This window comes from Bos grunniens, chromosome 11 (genome assembly GCF_055505025.1).
Source record: "Bos grunniens cultivar Pamir isolate PY7600 chromosome 11, Bosgru_T2T1.0, whole genome shotgun sequence".
NCBI classification, from domain to species: domain Eukaryota; kingdom Metazoa; phylum Chordata; class Mammalia; order Artiodactyla; family Bovidae; genus Bos; species Bos grunniens.
Window position 1 is genome coordinate 84,070,067 of NC_141175.1, and position 22,558 is coordinate 84,092,624.

Below are 22,558 nucleotides of genomic sequence, written 5' to 3' on the forward strand. Positions count from 1 at the left end.
TTAAATGTGCTGCTTTGATACACTTACATATTGTAAAATAAACACCAACATTCCTTAGCTAACACCTCCATTAAGTCACGTAATTACCACTTCTTTTATGGTCTCAAGAATAGTTTTGTCCATGTTCTCATCTCTTTCAGAATTACTAGGTTTCTTCTCACGCATTTTTTAAGCTTTCGTACAGAGATTAGGGGTTCTTGCTGCCATTTTTTTTACTTCTCAGCTTCCCTCTACCCAGCTAGAGTTGAAAACACTGTATCAAAAGACACCAGCTTTCGGGAGACATGGTGTAGGGAACTGTGGAAAGCCACAAGTCACGGCGTATTTGTTTTCTATATTGCTGATGTAACATACTACCATGAAATTTGTAGCAATTTGTGGATTTAAAACAACACAAAGATGATTTATTTTCTTACTGTTCTGTAGGTCGGAAGTCACAGGTCCTTGCAGGCTTCATGGGAAAGTCCATTCCTCCCTTTTTCCAGCTTCTAGAAGTCACATGCATTTCTTCTGCAAGTCACATGCATTTCTTCTGCAGTGGCCTTTCCTCAGCAACATGGCATCTTTCTGACCTTTCTTTCACTGTCAGCTCCTCCTCTCACCACAGCTGAGAAAGGTTCTCCTTTTTAAGGACTTGTGCGATACATTGGTTTCATCTGGATTATCCAGTATTTTCCTCATCTGAAGTTCATCAGATTAGCAAACTTCATTGCATCATTAATTCCCTTTTGACATGTTCACAGGTTCTGGTGATCTGGCAGTTGGCAAAATATTAATAAGTATGCCCCGGCCAAGGAGGTCCATGTCTGGATCACCAGAACCTGTGAACAAGGCAAAAGGGAATTAAAGTCAGCGGAAACAAAAGATCTAGCCAACTGTCCCCACTGGCTTGAAAATTCCTTTGAATATGAGAATCATAAAAAGTAATATTTGTCAAGTGTTTTCACTAAGCCAATAAGAACATTTGCCAAATTGATGATAATTGGCTATATTCCAATCTGAAGTTACTCTGTGGATATCATGCCCTTTGTCATCATAAGTCAAAGCATCACATCTCAGTCCACTTGTTTCAGACATAGAAAAAGAAAGAAAAATGCTGAGATTCATCAATAATGATGTAGTCCTCTAAGAGAGGACTTCGAAGTAACAATTTGCCAAATCATAGTTTCATGGTGTGATCCTCATATTCCCCCTCTGATTTCATCTGCTGTGGACTGCCTTGCCCATTCTATTCAAACTAGGCTGGCTTCCTTACTGTCTTTTAAACACAGCTGCCATGCTTCCATCTCAGAGCCTTTCCACTTTCTCTTGTTTCCCTCGAATGCTTTGCTCTAAACATCAACCTCTTTCACTTCACCTTTCTCAGGACATTACTTAGATGCAAACTTATCAACAAGACTTTCCTTGGCTACCCCTCATAAAGTTGCAAAGTCCCAACCCTAATTTCTATATCCTTTCCTGTTTATGATTTCTTCCTGTTATTCTGTTTTTATCTTTATTGTTTACCTTATCCCTCCAGAAGTTATGATTTTGTGTGTGTGTGTGTGTGTGTCTGTGTGTGAGTGCACACACATGCTCAGTTGTGTCTGGCTCTTTGCAACCCCATGGATTGTAGCCCACTAGCCTCCTCTGTCCATGGAATTTTCCAGGCAAGAATACTGGAGTGGGTTGCATTTCTTACTCCAGGGGATCTTCCCAACCCAGGGATCAAACCTGTTTGTCTTGTGTCTCTTGCATTGCAGGAAGATTCTTTAACAACTGTGCCACCTGGGAAGCCCTGATCTTGAAGCAGAAAATATTTGATGGACTCTCAGAACTTAGAACTTTCCTAGGCAGTCAGTAAAAAGGAATAGATTTCTATGACACTTAATTCCAGAATTTCACTTTTCACTTTCATGCATTGGAGAAGGAAATGGCAACCCACTCCAGTATTCTTGCCTGGAGAATCCCAGGGATGGGGGAGCCTGGTGGGCTTCCGTCTATGGGGTTGCACAGAGTCGGACACGACTGAAGCAACTTAGCAGCAGCAGCAGCAGCAGCAGCAGCTTTAGTACGTAACCAACCAGTGAGTTCTTAAATGGTAGGCTCTCTCTCTGTTTGTCTGTTTACATTGTAGTTCCACAGTGCCTGGCAAAAAGTAGTCAGTTAAAAGTATCTTAAACTTAAAGTTAGTTATATAATAATGTTGGGAATCTATTGTCATAGAAGAGTTTTGAGTCCCAGGCCTCTTTGATTTTAAGTAATAACTCATGAAATAGGATGCCTTTAACAAAGTGAGTGATTCTGTGGAGACGAGGTAATTGGGAAGGATGTTAAGTTCTTTCCAGATAAGAGGGAATTAAGTATACTTCCTTTCACTTCAAATAGTTTTACCATATTTAGGGGAGGGAGATTTATGCTAGAGAGGAACCATAAATCTCATGAAAATACTATTCTCCTCTAAGAAGAAGCACAGAGTGTGGGAGGAAATTCTGGCAAAATGGTCACTTACTAAATTCAGCCAAAATCTTGATGGTTTAAGCAGAAAATATGGTATTTTGAAAAGTTACACCCCAGAATAGAATTCTTGAAGCTTGCTTTCATTTAATTATAGACCTTCCTGATTTCCTAGTCAAGCTGTTGCCTGTTGGTGGCCCTTCACATAGAAACAGTATTAACATAGCAGTGCTTTACATTAGCTCTCGGTGGTTCTGCGACTTGAAGGTTTCTCCAACAACTTGCTAAACTTGTCCTGCACAGTTCTGATTATACTTTCTATATATGCCTTTAAAGCTATTTCTCACATACTGACACCAACCTATAACATGAAAAAAGGGAGGATAAGGACAAAATAAATATGGAAAGTCTCATATATGCTGAGGTAAACATGTAGATTTGATTTTTTCTTATTTTATTTCCTTCACTCTTTCACTCCCTACTTTCATTTATTGCCATCCACTACAAAGGAGTAAGAAAGGGACGTTGACTTTCTTAAACCCAAGGTTCAATATGGAAAAGATAAAAGTGTACCTTAGCTTTTTTTAATCAGCCCACAAAAGAGAATCTGATGTTTTCCCAAGATTCTCTTTAATAATTGTACCTCGTTTCTCCATTATGGGTTCTCTCTGTTCAATCCAAATATTGTCTCTTTTCTCTGTTTAAGTATTAAGCAACTGAGTAGCAAATCCATAAACATAAAATAGACATGATTTTGAAAACACACATGGTATGAGGTTTGATAAGTTCTCTTTCCCTCTAGAAAATAATCTAACACAAAATAGTATTAAGAATTTCTAATTGAGAATGCTCTGAGAGAAGCAGTATTAATCTTCCCTATTTAATCTGATTACTTAAAATATTTTTTATTATTTTCATGAGTTAACAATATTTACTATAACCAACCTTTGGCTGATGTAATTTTCTAACCATATATTATATATATTATATATATATATATATATATATATATACTGCAAAATGAGGAAGTACTGCAATCAAAATTCAAGATTGAATCATAAGATTATTTTTAAAAAGCAGTTATAATTTTCAAACTTATTGATTTTTTGAATTTCCACATTTCACCTGAAAATTTATGTAATATGATTATTACATAACAGCTAAAAAACTAAACAAAACTAAACGAAAGAAAAACAGCTAAAATGGATCTAGTAGAATCAAGCTACAAATATTTTATAGCAATATACATGGGAATACCTCAGTTCTCAATGATAAAAGGACTGTCTGCGAATCTGGACTATGCAATTCTTTAAGAGTAGCTTTCTATAGTATTTCAGTGAAGAAAACCAAACACTATCTCAGCTAAGACTAACACAAACAACCTGAAACAATCGCAACATTGTTAATCGAGTATACACCAATAAAAAGAATAATAAAGTTCATTAAAAAATTAACATGAAAAGGAATATGTTGACAGAATATACCTTTGATACAATGGGATGAAAATTGTACTTGACCTTTGGGTCTTTCTCTCCAAAACTCATAACCATTGTCTAACTAGGAGAAAATCATCAAACAATTCCACCATAGAACATTCTATAACATGCCTAGCCAGTATTCCTTAAAAATGTCAAGGTCATCAAAAACAAAGAAAGCCTGAGAAACTCTTACAATCCAGAGAAGACTAAGGAAACATTATGACTAGGCATAATGTGATATCCTGGATGGTATTTTTGAACAGAAAAAGGATATTAGATAAAAACTAAAGAATCTAAATCAAATATGTGGTTAATAAGAATAAAAATAATGTATAAATGGCAATTAATAGTTGTGACAAATGTAACAAATGTAACATACTAATATAAGGTGTTTCTCATGGGGAAACTGGATATAGAAACTGTATTACCTTTGTAACTTTTCCATAGATCAAGAGTTATTTTTTAAATGTTTATTAAATATTTTGTAAAGTTTACCAAATGTGTCAATATAAAGTTTTCATAATATATTTTTTCATAAATATGAAATGAAATAAAAACTAGAAAATATTTTGCCGGTTCCACTAACCATTTAAAGGGTTCAATAGCCACATGTGACTAGAGGCAATCTTTTAAGACATCAGATATTGAACAGAAATGATCACTGGAGAAAGTTGTATTGCACAGTGTCAAACTATGGAGATGTCTCTCTCTTTCAACTGCTGACATGGTCTTGAAGAAGCCATTTGTTATTTACTCATTCTCTTGAAGGTATGCATTTCACTTTACTGATTTCATCTGCTCTTTTTTCAGTATTATTTTTTCCACTTCCTGTTCTTTCCTGTTTTTTTTTTACTTTCTTGTTCAATTTTTTAGCTTCTTGTTAAACTAATAACAGATTAATAGTCTCGTGTTTTTTTAATATGTACATGCAGAGATAAATATTAAACTAGACATACATTTAAAGCCTAAAGATTAGCTATATATCACATTGTGATATTTTCTTTAAACTCAGTTTAATGTACATTCTGACTTCTATTTGCTCTCCTCTTGTCTTGGTGTAATGTAATTAGATATTTTACTTCTGTGCATGTTATACTTGTTATACAACATGATTATTATTGCTGTTTTAAAGAATCAGCATCATTTTTAAATTTTTTCACAAATTTACACTTCTTCATTCCTTAATGTAGTTTCACACTTACAATAATTTCTTTGCTTAAGTACATCTTACTTTAGCAATGTTTTTTTCCTCAGCTCTGCTTCTGTAGAAGCATTTTTAATCTCAATTTCATTTTACAAAGATATTCTTCTGAGTAAAAAACTCTGGTTTGACAGTTATTTATCTATTTATTTACCCTTTCAGCAGCACATTAAATGTGTCATTCCATTATCTTCTTGGTTCAACAGCTTTAATTAAAAAACAAGATATATTTTATTATTTTATTCTTTTAAAGTTAATACACCTTTTCTGTAGCTGCCTTTAAGATTTTCTACTTGCTCTGGTTTTTATTTTTTTTAATTTATTCATATATTTTAATTGGAGGATAATTACTTTACAATATATTGATGGATCTTGCATACATCAACATGAATCGGCCATAGGGTATACATGCGTCTCCCCATCCTGAATCCCTTCCCACCTCCCTCCAACCCCATCCCTACAAGTTGTCACACAGCCCTGGGAGCCCTGCTAGTTTTTTAAATGTTTCCTATTAAGAACTAGTATGGTTTTCTTGATATTGATCCTGCTTAGGATGGGCAGACCATAGTGAATCCACGGGTTCAAAATTTTCACCATGTTTGGCAAAATCTTTGCCTTTATCTCATAAAATATTGCTTCATGCCAAATGTATTTTGCTTTCAGGGAGTCTAACTAGGTATACATTTGACCCACATATTTCTTTTGTTCTATATTTTTATTCTTTGTTTTCCTCTGGGCTGCACCTTGATCATTCTCTATTGATCTGTCTTTGGGTTTACTAATTTTCTTCTTCTGTGTTCAGTACTGTATATCACATCTATCAAATAAGCTATCAACATTAGATGCTTTAAAATTCTAGAGTGCCCATTGCCTTCTTTTTTATATATTTCAATTTTCTGCAGGCATTGGTCACCTTTTTCATGTTTGTCTATATTTTCCTCTATTTTCTTAATATGCACTAATCATGGTTATTTTTAAATCCCTATGACAATCCAACAATTGACAAATGTGTTTTTCTCTTTTTTCTCTTTCCTATCAATCACATTTTTCTGTTTTTTTTTTATGTATATAGCATTTTTTTCTTATTACTTTACTTTGTACATTGCATATAAAGTAACCATACATAGGTCATTTTAATGATCTTCTAGAAAGTTTACCATACTAAAATAAGCTATACTTTAATAATAAATCAGCTAAATACATGAAACAATAACCACGAAACAAAGAATTCTCTTGAAACTAAAAGATAAAGGTTTCCAGAATATATTGTTAAGTCTAAAAAGTAAAATTAAAAAAAAAATACGATGCTCTGCGTGATTAACATCAGGGGAATATAAATCAAAGCTGCAATGAGGTAACACTTCACACCTGTCAGAATGCTATCATCAAAAACACCAGAAAGAACAAGTTTTGGTGAGAAAGTGAAGATAAAGGAACACTTGCTCACCATTGGTGGGAATGCAAATCTGTACAGCCACTATGGAAAACAGTATGGAAGTTCTTAGGAAAATTAAAAACAGAACTACCACATGATTGAGGAATTCCACTTCGGGGTACTAGCTGAAGAAAATGAAAATACTAATTCAAAAAGATATATGCACTGCAGCATTATTGACAATAGTCAATACAATGGAAACAACCTAAGTGAATGGATAAAGAAGATGGATACAATGAAATATTACTCAGGTATTAAAAAATGAATGAAATCTTGCCATTGTGACTACATTGATGGATCTTGGGGGCATAATGCTAAATGAAATCAGTCACCCAGAGATAAACATTTTATAATCTCATATGTGGAATCTAAACAAATAAATATGAACATGTAATATACATGTTACATAGAGTAACATATTACAATGTTTTATTATAAATAAATATAAATAAAGTCTTACATACAAAGGGCAGATTGGTGGTTGCCAGAGGCAGAGAGTAGAGATTAGAGAAATGGATGAATTTTTTTTTAAGATTAAATAAGCTCAATTAAAAAGAATAATTTTGTTTAAAAAATACAGGCATTAAACAATTTTGGAACAATTAGCAAAAGGTATTTAGTTTAATTTTTTATTATTAACATACAAACCCCCAACATACATCTGGAAGTACATCATTTCATTCCTTCAGTACTCCAGAAAATTTATATCTCCTTTTCAAAAGGAAGAAGGGGTAGACAAAGAAGGAAAAGAAAAGCCAGAAGAAATAAGAAGAAAGGAAGGCAAGGAGAGGAATTATGAGAGGAGAAAGAGAAAGAAGAAGTAACACCGTATCTGAAAATGACATCACCAATCAGAGCCTTAGAAATTACTTTCTATAACTGTGTTACATTCTTCATCAAAGGTAAAAATATTCCTTGGCGAAACATTAAAGAGTTCACTTTTAATTGTGCATTCTTTTATAATAAAATTACTCATTTTTATATTAGATTATCTCTACTTATAAGTACACAGCTAAGTAAATATCAGGTCAACTGCTATGTGTATGAATCAAAGCTGGATCCTGACTTAGCCCGCCAGGCTCCTCTGTGTGTGGAATTCTCCAGGCAAGAATACTGGAGTGGGTTGCCATTGCCTTCTCCAGGGGATCTTCCTGACCCAGGGACTGAAACGTCTCGTATCTCCTGCATTCCCAGGCAGGCTCTTTACCACTAGTGCCACTTGAGATCTTCCTGAACATAAATGATATTCATTCTCTTGGCAAACAATATAGTTTATATAAAAACTTTTATTTATATGTTTACTTATGTAAAATAGTTAAATTTGTACATGTGTTTATGCATGTAATATGGTAGGACTTAGAGCAATAAAGATAAGTAGCAAAAATCATAAGCCGTAAATTCTTAGCATTAACCCTAAGATTCACAAAGTGATTAATATTTGACTCAATCTAGGGATTTCCTAAAATATACATGTCAAATGACTACTAATGTGTCAACTAACTAAAATAATTGAATGCTCAGTACTGTTCAAAGCAATGCAGGTCAGTATTTGACAGCTCTGTTAGAGATGTAATTCTTACACTGAGTAAAATTAATTAATTCTCTCCTTAGGTCATCTCACCTATTAATTACTATACAGACAATTCCCATATCTAATTCACCAGCCTTGTCCTCCAAAGAAATTCTCAGCTTGAATTCAAATTATCTGTCATCATCACTGCCTTTTATTATTAGGTGTACAGAGTAAACTCTTCTAAATCAAAGTGACCAAAATTGCATCTGAGTGTCATTATCCTTCCCACATCTGCATTATTTATCTCAACCCTCCTAATTACACTAGAAAATATCTTTAATTTTGACCTTTACTTCATCCCAAATAATTATTCCTTCAATAATTTATTTTGATTTTTACTTATAGAATATTACTAATATTTATTTCCATATCATTTCCACTTTGACAGCCTCTATAAGCCTTCATTATATATTCTCCTCTTTTCCTTCTCTTCCTTCTTGGTTGAAAATATTTGCTTTGACTATAATCTCTAGTTTATAATATAATATATAATATATTACTCAAGGCATGGATCATTTGCCTTATTTACTCTAATGATATAATGAACACTGTGACCACATTATTGAACCTTAGAACTGGAAAATCAACAATAAACATGTGCTTCTTTCTGATCCCAAGACCCTGTTTCTTCCTAAATTCCAAACAAACCAAATAAACTTCATGTCTACAGTTTTATATTGAGTGTTACTACTAATATCTGATTTGGTCATCTCTCTCTTAATCCTTTTTTTCAGACATATCTTGAAGTGTCTTAGTCACTTGAAATGGAAGTTCAAATGTCATGTTTCAAGAAACCTCTGGTAATATATTTTTATTACAGTGCCACAAGATCTCTAGCATTTCAGGCAGAACTGCTATTTATTTCTGCGGCTATAATCTTATTGATGAACAAAGGCTCTCTTCCCATTTGTATGTCTTCTTTACTAAATTTTACTAAAATTTTATTTTTTTCTATATAGGTTTTATATATCTTTTTAAAGAATTTCCCCAAGTGCTCTCTAGTTTTTACTTTTCATTATTATAAGTGGTATTTATTTTTAAAAGATTGTTATTGAAAAATAGTATACCTACAAAAAATAAATCAAAAGGGTATAGCTTAATGAATTTAAATTTTAAGTAAAACTAAATCAATGAACTATAGGTAATCTAAAGTATGTTCAGTTTACTTGGGAAACCAGTATCAAATCAAGAAGACATTAATTGATGTTTGTTTTTTTAATTTATCTTTTTTGATTTTTGTTGCATGTTTTTACAACTGTGGGTTCCTGTATGACATATTGGGACTGAGACATGACTAAAGTCCTCAGGACAAAATACAGAGGAGGAAAGAGCTTTACAGAGGCTGACCTAAGGATTGGCAACTGAAGACTGCAAATATTAAGGTCATTCTACAAAGTCTTGAGAACTTTTCCATCTTAGTCCCATCAGACTGTCATTTTCAAGGTGCAGTCCTCACCCTGTGGCAATCATAGGGTTCATCTTATTGCCCATTTCTTGGGGATCTCTTCCTTTGTTGCCAAATGTTCAGTGCTTGCAAAACCAATTTCCACATATTTTGCTCTTTCTGTTTTTCTGATTGCTTCAGGTAGGATTGTAAATTTGATTTCTATTAGTCCATCTTGAAGGGAAAATGAACTCTCCTTCCTGTTTCCATTTTAACTTTTTATGTCTAATAAGCCAAAGAACATTTAAGTTAGATGAAAGAAAGTATAAAAAAGAATTCAAGGTGTAGGAGTGACTTAAAAAAATGAGGGATCTAGAATACATAGGACCTTTCTTGAAATATGAGCTTTGCTTCTGGAAAAAAAAATGGTTTACTTTGAATATGACCTACTAGAATTAGTATTTGAAGGGAAGATCATGAATAGTCATAATTTCTTTAATCTGATATAAAACTATATCAAAGTAACATATCCAGGTGATATTCATAAAAATATTAGATGTGTTTACAATAGACATAAAAATGTCATAAAATAAACTCAACCACAATGGATTTTATTCATGTTGTTTTCTTAGTTTTGTTTATCCTGCATTTCACATCTCCAAATCCCACTCAATCTTGGAAGATCAGTTTCAGCCCTACCTTTACAGGAAAGCATTCCAAACAGCACTAGGCTTTTAAATTACAGCCTTTATGATATAAGAAAACAAATTCCAGTGTTTTATGTTATTCTATCATGTAAAAAATGCTATGATAGCAGAAATTAACAACTTTTCCCACATTATTATATACCTGCATACATTACTTTTTTCCCTTATAACTCAGACTAATTTACTTGCTATCATCTTAATTATGACATTCTATTTATTATAAACAATACATAATAAGCATGTAGTTCAGGTTCTAAATTTCAATCTGCCTTTATAGAGTAAGACTTTCAGATGTTCAAGCTGGATTTAGAAAAGGCAGAGGAACCAGAGATCAAATTGCCAACATCTGCTGGATCATCGAAAAAGAAAGAGAGGTCCAGAAAAACATCTACTTCTGCTTTATTGACTATGCCAAAGCATTTGACTGTGTGGGTCTCAATAAACTGTGGAAAATTCTGAAGGAGATGAGAATCCCAGACCACCTGACCTGCCTCTTGAGAAACCTATATGCAGATCAGGAAGCAACAGAACTGGACTGGAACATGGACTGGATATGGAACTGGACATGGAACAACAGACTGGTTCCAAATAGCGAAAGGAGTACGTCAAGGCTGTATATTGTCATCCTGCTTATATTACTTCTATGCACAGTACATCATGAAAAACGCTGGGCTTGATGAAGCACAAACTGGAATCAAGATTGCCTGGAAAAATATCAATAATCTCAGATATACAGATGACACCACCCTTATGGCAGAAAGCAAAGAAGAACTAAAGAGCCTCTTGATAAAAGTGAAAGAGGAGAGTGAAAAAGTTGGCTTAAAACTAGACACTCAGAAAACTAAGATCATGGCATCTGATCCCATCACTTTATAGAAAATAGATGGGGAAACAGTGGAAACAGTGACAGACTTTGTTTTTGTTGCAGATGGTGACTACAGCCGTGAAACTCCAATTGCTCTTTGGAAGAAAAGTTATGACCAACCTAGACAGTATATTTAAAAGAAGAGACATTACTTTGCCAACAAAGGTCCATCTAGTCAAAGCTATGGTTTTTCCAATAGCTATGTATGGATGTAAGAGTTGGACTATAAAGAAATCTGAGTGCCAAAGAATTGATGCTTTTGAACTGTGGTGTTGGAGAAGACTCTTGAGAGTCCCTTGGACTGTAAGGAGGTCCAACTAATCCATCCTAAAGGAAATCAGTCCTGAATATTCATTGGAAGGACTGATGCTGAAGCTGGAACACCAATACTTTGGCCACCTGATACAAAAAACGGACTCATTTGTAAAGACCCTGATAATGGGAAAGATTGAAGGCAGGAGGAGAAGGGGATGACAGAGAATGAGATGGTTGGATGGCATCACTGACTCAATGGACGTGAGTTTGAGTAAATTCCTGGAGTTGGTGATGATGGACAGGGAGGCCTGGCATGTTGCAGTCCATGGGGTCATAAAGAATCAGACACAACTGAACTGAACTGAACTGAGACCAAAGGAAATGGCTTATAATCATTCTATTTTTAAAAATGAGCTATTGTTAATTAAGGCTGTTTGTGAACGGTCACAGTAATATGAGTCCTAAGTAAAGAAAGGATAAGAACAATAACAGTATACATATAAAGTCCTTTAGATAGAGCGAATAACCAGCAAAAAAAGAAACAAAGAAGAAACATTGAGTGTTATAGACACAAAGAGGATTTTAGCTGACACATAGAACTAAGATTCAGGTACAAATTGAAATTTGGATGGAGAAAGAGATTGATTGGGAGAGTTTGAAGAAAGGCAGGAAATTTGTCTTAAAATACCAAACTCTTTAATTTATTGGAGAATTTTTGAATGGCAGGTATGTGGAGGATCAAAATTTTGCCCCCAGTACGAATATTCAATTGAGTCAGCATCTTTTAGGTGGTTCCTCCTTTCTTTTACTGTATTGTATGAAAGCACCATTGCCATTAATCAGGTAATCATTTATATATAGGTCTGTTTCTGGTCTTTATTCCACTTGTCCGTCTTTCAAAGTTTATACTTGTACAATATATTCTAAGAATTACATTGCTAATTTTCACAAAAGAAAAACCCCTAGTATACTGATCTGGCTTTAACTGCATCCATAGATCAATTGGAGGGAAATTATATTACTCATGAGCATAGTTTATAATTCCACTTATTTGTCTTTGCTTTTGCTCCATGAGAATTTGTAATTTCCTTTGCAGAAATACTTTTTATGTAACTGTAGTAGTCCGCCCCCACTACCCCCCCACCTTATCCATGGTTTTGATTTTCAAGATTTCAGTTACCTGTGATCAATCTAGGTGAGAAAACATTAAATGGAAATTCTAGAGCTAAACAATTCATATGTTTGAAATAGTCCTCCATTCTGAGTAGTGTGATGAAGTCTCATGCCATGCTGCATCCTCTGGCCTGTGACATGAATCATCACTTTATTTAGCATATCTCACCCATTTGTTAGTTCACCCTCTTCATTTTTAGATCAACTGTCTTGCTGTGGAAGTGTTGGTCTTCACGTAACCCTTATTTTACTTAACTATGGCCCAAAGCTCAAGAGTAGTGATGCTGACAATTTGGATAAATCAAAGAAGTCATAAAATGCTCTGTTTAAGTAAAAAGGTGAAATATATTGCCTTAATAAGGAAAGAAAATATACATATGCTGAGTTTCCTAAAATCTGTGGTAATAACAAATTTCCTGACCAAATTGTGATGAAAAAAAGAAATTCATGCTAGTTTTGTGGATGCACCTCAAATTGACAAAGTTATGGCCACAGTGAATGATAACTGCTTAATTAAGATAGAAATGGATTTGAATTTGTAAGAGATTTTGGTAGAGACCACATTTATATAATTTTTATTACAATATGTTTTTATAACTGCTCTACTTTAATATTAGTTATTACTTCTAATCTCTTACCATGCCTACTGTATAAGTTGAACTTTACCATAGGTATGTGGTCTTCCCTGGTGACTCAGTTGGTAAAGAATCTGCCTGCTATGCAGGAGATCTGGTTTCCATCCCTATGTTGGGAAGATCCCCTGAAGGAGGGCATGGCAACCCACTCCAGTATTCTTGCCTGGGGAATCTTCATGGACGGAGGAGACTGGAGGGCTACAATCCAGGGGGTCTCAAAGAGTCGGAACGACTGAGTGACTAAGCACACACACACAAAGGTATATAGGTATAGGAAAAACTAATACATATAGGATTTGCTACTATCTACAGTTTCAGGCCTTCCTATGGGACTTGGGATGTAACCATCACAGATATGGAGTGCTCACAGAATGTGATAGATGGGTGTCAGCGTAGTTGCAAGTGGCTTCTATTATCTATTGGAGAAGGCAATGGCACCCCACTCCAGTACTCTTGCCTGGAAAATCCCATGGATGGAGGAGCCTGGTAGGCTGCAGTCCATGGGGTTGTGAAGAGTCAGACATGACTGAGCAACTTCACTTTCACTTTTCACTTTCATGCACTGGAGAAGGAAATGGCAACCCACTGCAGTGTTCTTGCCTGGAGAATCTCAGGGATGGGGGAGCCTGGTGGGCTGCCATCTATGGGGTCGCACAGAGTCAGACACGACTGAAGCACCTTAGCAGCAGCAGCAGCAGCATTATCTATTTCTGTTAGTCAGTTCAGTTCAGTCACTTGGTCATGTCAGACTCTGCAACCCCATGGACTGCAGCATGCCAGGCTCCCCTGTCCATCACCAACTCCCAGAGCTTGTTCAAACTCATGTCCATCAAGTCGGTGATGCCATCCAACCATCTCATCCCCCGTTGTCCCCTTCTTCCCCTGCTGAAGGACTTTCCCAGCATCAGAGTCTTTTCCAAGGAGTCAGTTCATCGCATCAAGTGGTCAAAGTGTTGGAGTTTCAACCTCAGCATCAGTCCTTCCAACGAATATTCAGGACTGATTTGGGATTGACTGGTTTGAGCTCCTAGCAGTCCAAGGGACTCTCAAGAGTCTTCTCCAACACCACAGTTCAAAAGCATCAATTCTTCAGTGCTCAGCTTTTTTGTAGTCCAACTCTCACATCCATACATGACTACTGGAAAAACCATAGCTTTGACTAGATGGATCTTTGTCGGCAAAGTAATGTCTCTGCTTTTGAATATGCTGTCTAGGTTGGTCATAGCTTTTTTCCAAGGAGAAAGTGTCTTAGTTTCATGACTGCAGTCACCATCTGCTGTGATTTTGGAGCCCAAGAAAATAAAGTATGTCACTATTTCCATTGTTTCCACATGTATTTGCCATGAAGTGATGGGACAAGATGCCATGATGTTAGTTTTCTGAATGTTGAGTTTTAAGCCAGCTTTTTCACTCTCCTCTTTCACTTTCATCAAGAGGCTCTTTATTTATTTATTTTTTTTAAGAGGCTCTTTAGTTCTTCACTTTTTCAGGTGGCTCTATATTCTTACCAACAGTTGACATCGTAAGTCTTTTAAAATTTATTTATCTGATTATTTTTTAATTTTTAAGTAAGTTTATATTTTTAAAATTTATTTTAAATTGAAAGATACTTGCTTTACAGTATTGTATTCATGTGTGCATAATTCTTAGAGTTTTATATGTATATTATCATCTATAAAGTAACAGTTTTCATCTTCCTTTCCAATTTGACTTACTTTTTTTCTTTTTCTTGTCTGAGTTCTGTGGTTAGGGCTTCCAATGCTATGTTGAATACAACTGGCAGAAGTGGGAAATCTTGTCTTGTGGATGATCTTACAGGAAATGCTTTTAGCTTTTCACCATCGAATATGATGTTGACTGTAGGTTTGTCATATGTGGCCTTTATTATGTTGAGGTGTGGTTCCTCTGTACCCACTTTGTTGACAGTTTTATCATGTTGATGTTGAATTTTGTCAAAAGATTTTTCTGCATCTCGCTGTCATTTCTTCTTTATAATTTTGATTGTGAAAAATCTTTTTTGCTAGTCTTCAGTCATTCTCATCAATAATTGCTCTGTGAAAGTGAAAGTCACTCGCCGTATCTCTTTGTGACCCCATGGACTGTAGTTCGCTGGGTTCCTCTGTCCATGGAATTCTCCAGGCAAGAATACTGGAGTGGGTAGGCATTCCCTTCTCCAGGGCATCCTCCTGACCTAGGGTTTGAACCCAGGTCTCCTGCATTGCAGACAGATTCTTTATCTTCTGAGTCACCAGGGAAATCTTTGTAATTCTGGTGTGCTTATGGGTGTAGGTGAGCTCAGGCTTCCTACTCTCCCACGTGGCCACAGCAAGCCCAGAAAGAACTAAATAGTTTTTCCCAAGAGGACCCACATCCTGTTAGATGGTATAGGATCACCTGACAAAAATGTTGATGATTTCTAAGTGTCTTTGCTGACTAGGGTGGAATATCATTCACTAGATATCAAGACCCATCTAAATTAGGATCTATATCAGGGTTCTATAACATAGCTTCATGGATATTGAAACTAACTTGAGAAGCTCAATCTGCTGGTACTGATTTGTGGACTTCTGTAAACTCCACAGTTACAGGACTAAATTATATTCCTTTGCCATCTGTGAGACAATGCCCAAGAGGACACAGAGATGATTCCCACAGAGTCACTCATTTCTGCCTGTGAAGTAGGCCAAAGGAACCCTCATACCTATAGTTCTATCTTATTGTGACTAGTACTTAGCGAGCCTGGTGATAAAAATCCCCTACCCAGTCTTACTACTTTCTTTTTTCATCTAAAAAAGTGTTTATTTGCCTGCCTGTTTGGAATAATGCATTCTCCACAGGCCTGAGTTTTCAAGAAATTCTTCAAATCTTTTATCTTGTGGTAAAAACAAGATACAAGACACTTTTTTTTCTTTGCTCTAAAGAAAGAAAAATAATTCCTTTATATTATATTGCTGGTGTATGTACAAATAAACAAAAAAAATGTTATTTATTAAACTATTTTCAGAAACCTACCTTTTTATTTCCACATATATAAGGAATTATATTTTAAATGTATACTAATAATTTAAATAAAATAAATAGAATAAATTTAAATTTATTTTAAATTTAAATGACATCAATAAAGATATTCATAGGGGAAAATAGAATGGTTTTCTTTTTTTCCTACAGAATATGCATCTATCAAAAGCTTAATTTATCAAAGAATAATAAATCATTTTGGAGTTGTCACTAGCTTTGATTCTTGTGATTCTAGTTTATATCAATAAGAAGGCTGGTCTGTTGGGATAGAAATTCAATTAAGAGTGCATATACCTTAATCAGAATGAGCTTTGCCTTAGTTTCCTGAGAGTTTTGGAAAAAATCTCCAAATCTGATATGCTTTACTTTGAAGGACTGCCTGTCTCCAAGGGGATTTATAAGAAACAGACTTCTGCAAATGGGTCCGACAAAAAGCAATGTATAGTGATGACAGATGACACCCAGCAGGTGGCTGGGGATGAGGACAGTAGAGGCCCTGAAGGACAGAAAATTGTTGTCAGGCATTCCTCTGTTGATTCACTGAGACCCTGGAAAGCAATCATTGTGAACTAATCATTGTTATCTACTTCTAGTAATTATTAGTTGAGGAGAACTTAAAAAGAGCCCAAATGGAAAACTTTTTAACACTCACACCCTGGAAAAGTAATCTTAGTATGCAATTCACATTTTGTTTCAACATAAACACTTACACAAAATTCCAGTTTAGAAAACTAACAAAAACAGAACAGTTTTTGTAATGGGAGAGGTTCTGAAACTCAACTTCTCACCTTAACAGCGTCAATTTATTAGGTTCTTCTTAGAGATTAAGAATAAGCAGGAAAAAAGACATATAAAAATAAACAATATTCTGGAGTATTACTTATTGTCAGATCATTTTCATGTATTTACTGTTATGTGGTGTCTGCATTTTACTGAGTTACTTGAGCATCACCTATGACTTTTTTTGTGTGACATTTTTGATGGTTAATAGATGCTAGATGAGCAATCACAAATGTTGAGAGACTCAGGAAGTGACTTTTGAGGTAGTACATGTTGAAAACACTTTTTGCAGCAACAGAATCAGTCCACACCCATCTTTTGCCACACTCATGGCCTGTGGAGAGCAGTCCTGAAGCCATGCTTTCCCAAAAGTTTTTCTGAGAATAAGGACAACATCTTTCATTTCTTTTCAACAACAGATCCATTTGATTATATTTCACTTTTGAATAGTATCACATTCTTTTCTGGAATATAGCATTTTGGTTTTACCTATTATTTCTCCTACCTTATAAATATTTGAGGAGATATTTGATTCCTGGCAGTACCTACAACTCCCTTGCTTATAGCAGATCCTCAGTGTATATTTATAGTGGTAAGGAGTTGGGATTTGGAAAGATTGGGTTTGAAAATAGCAGCTACATAAGTTAGCTGCATAACTTTGGTCAAGGCAATCCATTTCTTTACTTTTCAGTCCTTGAAGTGAAAGTTAAGTCGCTCAGTCGTGTCTGACTCTTTGCAACCCCATGGACACCAGGCTCCTCTGTCCATGGGATTTTCTAGGCAAGAGTACTGGAGTGGGGTGCCATTTCCTTCTTCAGGGAACTTCCTGACCCAGGGATAGAACCCAGGTCTCCCACATTGTAGACAGACACTTTACCATCTGAGCCACCAGTGAAGTCTTACTACTAGCTAAAAAGTAGCTAATGAGGATAATCATTCTAAACTGAGGGGAGGGAGGTTGCGAGGGTTAGAAATAATGTTTACAAAACATCATATTATCTGGTACATAGCAACCCTCTGAAATTCTAGTTGTTTTATTTTTTATGAATATTGTTAAAATCATTGCTGAATGACCTCATCATACCTAATTCAGTTTAATAAATGCTGTTAGCCTACCAAATGTATCTCTATTTTTAGTTAGACATGAGATGCCTGAGCAACAATAATTTCTTTATTGTTTGTTAACTTTATTTGTACACATGAAAAATAGTAACATGTGCTGGTGCACTAGAATAATTCAGCTCTGTGAACGTTTAGGAATATTTCAAGGGAATGAATCAGTACACAGCCATAGATGGTGTCACTGATATTTGCACCCTTGTATTAAATGACATAAGGGTAGATCAAAGTACCTAGTAAGAAATTCAAAATAAGTCTGTTTATACGGAATCATCCTAGAATATCACATTAATTAGATTAATTCTAATCTATTTTCTATTTTATCAATTTCCCCAAAATGGTAGCTAAAGTTTAAGCTTGATAATGTAATATATGAAAGTGTATTATACTGTTAACACTATTATGAAAATAACTTTAAGGTAACTTTCTAACTGAGCATTGACACAAGATATTAATGAGTATGACTTAAGTACAGAATCAACCGAGTAGTGCTAATATGTCATTTGATAAAGTTGCAGAGGGCATGGGATCAGACGTCAACCTGACACATTGTCCACAGAAATATGCAACATAAATAAACAAGTTCTCTAGAGCCAAATGTAAACTACTGTGAAATTTTGTGTCGTCTGAAACTGTGATAATTCTAGTTTTATATTATTTTCTGCACTGTTTATACACTACATATTATGAAAGACTTTTTCAGAGCAGAGAGCTCTACCACTGTTTTGTTGACCTCCTTCCAACCTTTTGACCCTGAACTATTAAACTACTCTTCTTAAATTTAACTATTTTGAGGTAAGTGCTTCAGAGAAAATTCACATTCAGTTGTTGACCTTGGTAGTGGCCCTAGCTTCACATGCTAACTTTTAAAACAGAGTAAACATGAAATAGGCTTTCCTTCTTGATAGATCATCTATAACATACATGACTTGTATCATACAGAGAAGACCTTATATGCTATTATTTACATTTTAAAATGTTTTCTCAGCCTAAGCAAACAAATGCAGTACTCCAGTATTTCTTCTGGCTTTCATGAGGCCCATCGAATCAGTGTGATTTGTTTCTGGATTGGGAAAAGGGCTGTATTTTATAACTGCCATTTTATTCCCCTCACTTTGCTCCGTGCACAAAACAGCTGTTAGCAACAGGATAGGTGGGAATTTCGCTCTCAGGACATAATAAACAACATCGCTCTCTAGCAAAGTGGAGGAAGTGGGGTAAAAAGTCTCAGTTCCGAAAGGGTGTGATGAGTGGCAGGATATTCTGCATGGATGGCATATTCTGAGTGCTCCCTGAGCAACCTGCTGGGAAAACAGAAACTCCTAACAATGAATAAAGACACAAAAATCACAAAATCAAGCTTTAATATATACTGATTTAAAAAAAAAAGGAAAATGATGGGAACACAGAGAAATCAGATTTCAGACATGAGACTTTGAAGAAGTTTATTTATTTATTTTTAATTTGAGATTTTTTGGTCCTGGAATTAAGGGAGACCCAAATCACAACTCACTGCTGGACAACCATCAACAAAAAAGACTAGAACTTACCAAAAAGGATATTCTACAAGACTGAGAGAGATGAACTGGAGTGGTATTTATGGTTAGGTGAACGATGCAGGGTATGAGGGGTGATGGGCAAGTTAAGCCAGCAAAGATGGATAGATGTATTAGAGATGAAAAAAATGGATGAATATAGAGCAGGGTGTGTACATGCATGCTAAGTCACTTCAGTTGTGTCCAACTCTTTGCGACCCTATGGACTGCAGCCCTCCAGGCTCCTCTGTCCATGCAGATTTTCCAGGCGAGAATACTGGAGTAGGTTGCCATGCCCTCTGCCATGCCCTCTTCCTGACCCAGGGATTGAACCCATGTCTCTTATGTCTCCTGTACTGGCAGGCATGTTCTTTACCACTGGTTCCACCTGGAACCCATAGAACAGGGTATGAGGTTACAATTAACATATATCTGGAAATAATATGAATATAAAATCTACATTATATAAATATGATTCTCGCTGAAGAATAGAATACAGTCAAAATGCACTAAGAAGGGAATGGTGCCAACTGTAAATTAAATGCTCTACTAAGTAAAAATGTAGATGCGTATATATTAATACTAGCTGAAATATCCCTTTCAACTTCGCCTAGCCAAAGAAAAATAGGGTTTAGATTATGGACATCAATACTACTTTGGATACTAATAATGTGGACATAGGCAAGTCAGTTTAATGCCTAAAACTCCATATAACAATATCAACTCTTTTTATTAATTAAAAAATATTAATTGAACACCAATTATATGTCCAGAGCTAGTAGTGCTGGGATTAGGTAGTATTAGGGGATTCATGGGAACAGAGGAAATATGGAATCAAAAGATACTGAGCTTGTGAGCTAGTTGGGAAACACAATACAAGAAACAATTGAGAAATAAGATGATGCTTATGACTAAAGTTAAATCTAAGGAATGATTTTGGGAGAAAGTAAAACAATATTCTTTTAAATATATTAATACGTGGCCTGAACTTGGACTCAAAAAGAGCTGGGCTCCTCTTTTTTTTTCTTACTTCTAACAGCTGTGTAAGCTAGAGTATGTCATTTATCTCTCTAAACTTTTATTTCTTATCTATAAAATAGGAATTATAGCATTCCTTTTAGAGTTGTTTTGTAGTTTAATGTTAATGCCCTTATAACCTTGAACATTTATCCCTGGTGACTAATAAACATTAAATAAATGACACTTTAAAATTTGCCAGCAGAATTAACATAATAAAAATGGAATAAAACAAATAACATGCCCTATTAAAATATTGGGTCCTTTTATTCTTTTACCTTGCTTGATCCAATGGACATATATTATATAAAAAAGCACTATAATCAAAGAAAAGAAACATGTTTGCCTGCTATATCTACATAAAAATTTATTTCTTCCAACGAACAACTCTGTGTGCCATGGTTGATGTGTGTTATCTAATTATTTATTATTCAAAGTGACAAATCAAATAATTTTTTCATTTCATAAATTTAATGAAACAATTATGCTCAACAGAAAATTCAGTCTATGTAAACAACTCACTTTCATGTATTTTCAAGTATCCTACACTTATTTCTAAGTAACTATAAAAGTAATCTAGAAATACTATAAGGCTTCATGGATTATTTAATGTCATTTTGACACTCTTATTATCTTATTTGTTTATCCCTATTTTTCCTGGTTGTCTATTTAATCTATCTCTCTTTTTCTCCTTCAATCTGTTTTGAGGAGAATAAAATTTTCATTTTTTCAAATGACATGGTCTGATTGAGATAGGGGTATCTACTGAAAATTACTAAAAATTTGGGGAGAATCAATCCTCACATGAACTGAAAAAATAAGAAATTTTCCCAGATATTCACCACTCCTCACTTAAAATGCCAAGAGACTCAGGAAAAGTTGTGGGAACATATTTGCCAATACTGAGGGCTGGACACTGGATATTCAGGTAAATACAACTGATCATAGTGTTTTGGTTTATTGTTAGGATGTAATACCTCTAAATCTATTGACTGAAAGGTTTAAGCTGATTTTATAGATAACTATCCTCTTTTCTTCTTATAACACTTCATCTGTATTTCTTTTAGAAATCCCCACTCAATTGAAGAGGGTGCCTTCCCCCTCCCCCTCCAGTTTTATTGACAAATAAAACTAGTCGACAAAACTGTCAGATAATGGACATGGTGATAACTTGATATCCAAACACATCATAAAAACATTCTCCTTGAGTTTGATTAACATATCCATCACCTCACATATTTATTTTTTGAATGTATGTGTAAAAAATGTTTAAGTTCTTCTCTTAGCTAATTTCAATTACACAATACAGTATTATTTACCAACCAAGGTCACCATGTTAAACACTAGATAATCAGACCGATTCATTTTCTAACTAAAAGTTATAAATTATCAGCCTCACCGTTTCCCCCCATCCCATGGAAACCACCATTCTACATGTGGGTATACAGATATCTCTGCAAGATAATGGTTTCATTCCATGTGGACATATACCCAGCACCAGACATCCTCATACTCTTAGGATGTCTATTAACAAAGAGACAGGAGATATTAATAACAAAAGCTGGCAAAAATACGGAGAAAAATGAACCCTTGTTAGTGAGAAAGTACAGCTTTCTGATATAGCTACTATGGAAAGCAGTATGGAGATTCCTCAAGAAATTAAAAATAGAACTATTATATGATCCAGCAAACCCGTTTCAGGGTATATACTCAGAGGATGTCTTCTGCAGAATGAAAATCTCTAGCACACTTCCTGTCACCTGACTGGTCTTGAATCCATTTGGCGGGAAATCATTTAACAAATCTTGTTCTCCACATTGTTATTCTTCACATACTAGCTATAAATATAAAGTTTAAGAGAACAGGTTTAGAAACTTACAGAAATTATTTAGATTTTCAGCTATGTTATTTACTAGCAATAAAATGGTGTTTTAAAAATACTTAACT

The 22,558-nt window shown here is 34.9% G+C and overlaps 1 long non-coding RNA gene across 7 annotated transcripts in view; it reads right to left on the reverse strand.

Moving 5' to 3' along the window:
- LOC147363451 (uncharacterized) overlaps window positions 1-1,788 on the reverse strand; it is a 223,124-nt gene extending 221,336 nt beyond the window's left edge. For 4 of the 7 annotated variants that reach the window (XR_015137127.1, XR_015137131.1, XR_015137132.1 and 1 more), the window contains exon 1: window positions 417-622. This is a non-coding gene — a long non-coding RNA (uncharacterized LOC147363451). Of the gene's footprint in view, window positions 1-416 lie in introns of all 7 variants that reach the window. The other 3 variants (XR_015137128.1, XR_015137126.1, XR_015137129.1) reach the window with 1 other exon arrangement.
- Between the last annotated feature and the right edge of the window lie 20,770 nt (window positions 1,789-22,558).